Below are 5,287 nucleotides of genomic sequence, written 5' to 3'. Positions count from 1 at the left end.
ATTAGATATTTTAGACAGACTAGCTAGAATTTTAGCCTTAACACCTCCATATTTCCCGGATATAGTAACAGGCCAAGAGGCAAAATGTTGAAATTATGCAAATAAGGCATCTCTGGAGTTTGTAGCCTGGAGAATTACAGGAAGCACTTGAAGGAAACTCTGGGGAAAACTTGTTCTCATTTGCTTGACAACATCAATTAGTAGCATTCTATAGCTTTAGCTTTTCCAAGCTTGTCTAAACATAGCCTACTTATTATGCTTTTGAGAACAACAATTTGTCATAAAGTGGTATTTGGCCTAGAAATATACAAAGTGAATGAATAGATTACATTTAAAACTCTTTACCTTTTCTTTCTCTGGCCTCCTCCTCATTATTTACCCCCTAGCCACAATATCCGACTTTTTGTTTTCCCTTAATCACTGACTTTGAAATAGCTTCACTTATCCTATGTCAAATATCCCTCGCATTATGTCTTGCCCATACATTTAAAAAAATTTTTTTTTTTTTTTAGTGAGGCAATTGGGGTTAAGTGACTTGCCCAGGGTCACACAGCTAGTAAGTGTTATGTGTCTGAGGCTGGATTTGAACTCAGGTACTCCTGACTCCAGGGCTGGTGCTCTATCCACTGTGCCACCTAGCTGCCCCTTGCCCATACATTTTTAGGAAATGATGCATTGGGTTGCCCATGTATGTTAGACTTTGTCAGTAACCAGGTTCTTTAAAGGTACTCCAGTCAAAAATTTGGGTCACAACTTTAGGAAATCATACTGAGATAGATAATCATCCTTACTTTTTTGTTGTTTGTTTTGGGGTTTTTTGTTGGGTTTTTTGTGAGGCAATTGGGGTTAAGTGACTTGGCCAGGGTCACACAGCTAGTAAGTGTCAAGTGTCTGAGGCCAGGTTTGAACTCAGGTCCTCCTGGCTCCAGGGCCGGTGCTCTATCCACTGTGTCACCTAGCTGCCCCCTTACCTTCTTTAAATATGGCAATTGTGAGAGGAAATTCTCACCTATTTTTCTTAACTTGGATTGCTTTGGGACTAGACTGGGAGAATATATCTTTGGGTAGTGCCTAAGTCCTTTGTGGGTCCAAATTCATTTATTGACAAATAGTGTTCTCTTGTACAAATTGCCTCAGGACTAAGATTCAGGCTTTGAGGTCTCTCTTTTTATTTTAGCCCCCGAGTGTTCCACAGCCATGCATCATGGGTCCAAATGTTTACTCCAAAGTCATAAGCTGGGGTTGTCTGAGTCATAAGCTGGCGATGGTAGTCGAAGTGGAGAAGTCCGGTACAATGATAAAAATCTCAGTAGCATAGGACACAGCACTCCAGCCCTACCCTTGCATTTCTATACACTTTAGCTTTTAGGTAGTGCAGTGGATAGAGTGCCAGACCGGGAGTCAGGAAGACTCATCTTCCTGAGTTCAAATCTGGCTTTAGACACTTACTAGCTATGTGACCCTGGGCAAGTCACTTAACCCTGTTTGCCTCAGTTCCTCACTTGTAAAATGAGCTGGAGAGAGAAATGGAAAACCACTCCAGCATCTTTGCCAAGAAAACCCCAAAGAGCTGGACATGACTGAAAGATGACTGAACAATTGAACACTTTAGCAAGAGTGCAAAGTAATTCTCAAGACTGTACTGAATGGCAGGAATAACCACTTTGCCCTTATACAAAATCTAATTGGGAATCCAACCTGAAAGGCAATAAATGGGTTATGCTGGGATATAGGAAGGCCAGAATTCTTCTGCCTCCTTCTACCCAAAGCAGGGCTGTGTAGAAAAAAACAAAAGTACATATAACCCTCTCTGGAAATGACCACCTGTGAAAGCTGAGGCAATCAATCCAATTTCACTCTAATCAAATCAGAAAACACTTATCCAGTGCCCACTATGTACAAAGCACTTTGTTGAGTGCTGAGCACACAAAGACAGAAACAAAGATTGGCCATGATGTCAAAGAACTTAGAATTTAATGAGATGGAAAATCCACTCTGTTAGGGCAACTGAAATAAAGGCAAAAGAGAGGAGGCAAGAAATAATGTATAGGACACTGGACCGGAAGTCAAGAAAACCTAGGTTCAAGTCTGGTTTCAGATGTGTAATCCTGGGCAAATCCCTAAACTTTTCTATGCCTTAGTTGCTTCATCTATAAAATGACCAGGTGGATTCAATGGCCTCTAAAGTCTAAATTTAAATCTTTTCTTTTTTTCTTTTTTTTTTTTGGTGAGGCAATTGGGGTTAAGTGACTTGCCCAGGGTCACACAGCTAGTAAGTGTTAAGTGTCTGAGTCCAGATTTGAACTCAGATCCTCCTGAATTGAGGGCCGGTGCTCTATCTACTGCGCCACCTAGCTGCCCCAAATTTAAATCATTTCTGATCTCTGATATTATGATCCAAAGAAGACAAGGAAAAATGTCCAGGACATAGTAGACACTTAATAAATATCTATACACTCACCGACTGACTGATGTTTCTGGAAGAAATGACCAATCAGAGGAACCATAGAGGGGAAGGTATCTCCCTGTATGAGAAAGCTGCTGGAGCATGGTGTCAAAGGCAGCTTCCAGGGTGAAGGTGAACACAAGAACATCTCGTTTCTTGTTGTACAGCAATAGTGCTTCAGATACCAAGGATCTCCAGTCACAGCTGCAACACCTCAGCAGTTATTTGTATCCAAAGTGGCTGAGATTACTTGACTGTGATCTTTAGCACAACCTCTCGCCTAGCCTACATCGAAGGGCTTCCATGTATACAGCACGCAGTCTGTCAGTTGCGTCTACAAGTTTCCACCAAATTCTCTCAGCTCTGTTATTACTCAATAATGGGAACAGTCTTCCTCAGGGGTGTAGATGATTTCTACAGAATCCCTCCATGCAGGGCTTTGGAAAAAGGGAGTGGGGAGGGGGAGAATGACTTCAGATAGTTCTAAGAAATCCATTTTATTTTAGGGGGTGATGATGGCTATCCAAATTCCCTTAAGCTTCCCCATCAATTCTCTTCAGGAGGGATGGGAGGGTATTAGGATTAGAAGAGACCTAGGAGATTATCTTGTCCATTTGTTTTATAGATGAGGGAAATGAGACCCGGAACAGTAAAGCTAGTTTCCCAGGGCCATGTATAGAGTAAGTAACAGATCTGGGATCCAAATCCAGTGTTCTTCCTATGCTCACTCTCCTAAAGGATAACTAAAAAAGTAACAGGAATAGTTCTAATTTCCGCATGAAAAAAGCAACAGTGAACATTTGGTAGAAGGAGGTTAGGATGTAGACATTCCTTTGTATTTCAATTTTGAATCAATGACAGCAATCCCACCTTCTCTTTCATTTCTCTCTTCACCTAATTTGATTAAAGAGTTTGAAAAGGGGGCAGCTAGGTAGTGCAGTGGATAAAACACAAGCCCTGGATTCAGGAGGACCTGAGTTCAAATCCGGTCTCAGACACTTGACACTTACTAGCTGTGTGACCCTGGGCAAGTCACTTAACCCTCATTGCCCTGCAAAAAAAAAAAAAGAGTTTGAAATATATATATGTATATGTATGTATATATATGTACATATACACACAGATTTGTATATATCCCTTTCCAGAATTTTTATTAAAGTTAGCATATATACCTATACATAAACCCATGCGTATACCTATACTTATATCTTCCTTTACAGGATTGTAATTAAAGAAAGTGTGTGTATATATATATATATATATATATATATACATGTGCATCCCTTTCCAAAATTTTAATGTGTGTATGTATGTACGTATGTATACGTTTGTATGTAAACCCTTTCCAGAATTTTGAACTTGAATTAGAAATTGATTGATTCATTTCTATTCAGCATTCATATTTGATGATAGATTAAGTTTGCACCAAGATGAATTTCCTACAAGGAAAGATGGTATTTGGCAACTGAGACTAAAAAAAAACCAAACCTATAACAAAAATGTTAGATGTTATGTGTTTTTTAAAACATCACTGGCCCTGGATTCAGGAGGACCTGAGTTCAAATCCAGCCTCAGATATTTGACACTTACTAGCCATGTGACCCTGGGCAGGTCACTTAACCCTCATTGCCCAGCCAAAAACAAAACAAAACATCACAAAATAATTGCACAAAACAGAGTGAATTTGTCAGGGGAAAATGGAGAAAAAAATAAAATTATAGCTGAGGAAAAGACATTTTGTAAACACATGCTCTGCTTTGGATGATGGAAGTAATTCATGCAGCATTTTTTTAAACACTTACTGAAGATGCACATTTGGAATGAGTTCTTTGATCTACTCTTCCCCTGTAGCTTCCGGTGTGCCCTGTCTAGTCCTTCCCCGATTTCCTAGCACATCTCATTTGTCACTTGATGAGAGTGAATCTGATACTGCAATGTCAGGTGAGAGAGCTGGCTTCTTTGCCCCAGCTGAATGACACAGAAATCCAAGACTACGAGGAGAACAAAGCCATGCTGAGCCAAGTTCGGTTGAAGACAGAGCTATTTGATGAGAATTCTTTCCTGAAGCAGTTTGTAACAGAGAGTCTGCCAGAAGCATGCAGTGTTGGGAATGGAAATCCCTTTGCTATGAAGCTACAAAATCTCCATGTAGCTGTCACTAAACAAGAATTCCAGGCAGGTCAGAAACGATGAGGTTCTTGAAACCCCCCCAAATCCCCGCCCAGGCCTCAGACAGGACTTCTTCCCATGAAACTGATGGTAGACTATTGAACTAGCCAGAGCAGCAATCCTTCTCTGCCCCATCCCTGTCTGCACTTGAGGCACTGAATATGGATCTTTCAGTTCCAATGAAGAGACCTGAGCTGTCCAAAGTCAAGAGAAAGAAACCAAAAAGACTCCAGCTCAACTGAGCTCACCTACCAATGCTTCAGCTGCTAAGGATGAAATGGAGAGGAAATTCTGGTGGTGTTACTGTGCAAAATTAGACCTTGGACCAAGTCAGACAAGAATAGAGCCATGGGTTTGGGTCCCACTATAAAGTCTGTGTTAGCAGGCCGTTTAGTGGACACTTTGACAGAGAGACCTTTAGTTCAGATATACTGATGGGGGTTCTATGTTTCCAGACCTGAGTAAGAGCCTGAACCTGGGGAAAATATTAAACCCCTTTGTCCACAAAGGCCCCTTTGCCCCTGGGATCCTCTTCTAGATTTTATACATATACATTTGTGGTGGATTTACTATAAAAACAATAAAATATAAAACTTTTTTTTTTTTTAGTGAGGCAATTGGGGTTAAGTGACTTGCCCAGGGTCACACAGAAATATAAAACTTCTAAAGTCC

At 40.6% G+C, this 5,287-nt stretch overlaps 1 pseudogene; it reads left to right on the top strand.

The window, feature by feature from the left end:
* Nucleotides 1–4,857, top strand: part of LOC122755140 — a 5,998-nt pseudogene extending 1,141 nt beyond the window's left edge.
* Nucleotides 4,858–5,287: the final 430 nt, after the last annotated feature.

The sequence above is a fragment of the Dromiciops gliroides genome, chromosome 4 (assembly GCF_019393635.1).
Source record: "Dromiciops gliroides isolate mDroGli1 chromosome 4, mDroGli1.pri, whole genome shotgun sequence".
Classification (NCBI taxonomy): domain Eukaryota; kingdom Metazoa; phylum Chordata; class Mammalia; order Microbiotheria; family Microbiotheriidae; genus Dromiciops; species Dromiciops gliroides.
Note: the sequence above shows the minus strand (reverse complement) of the source record. Positions and strands in the feature narration are given on the sequence as shown.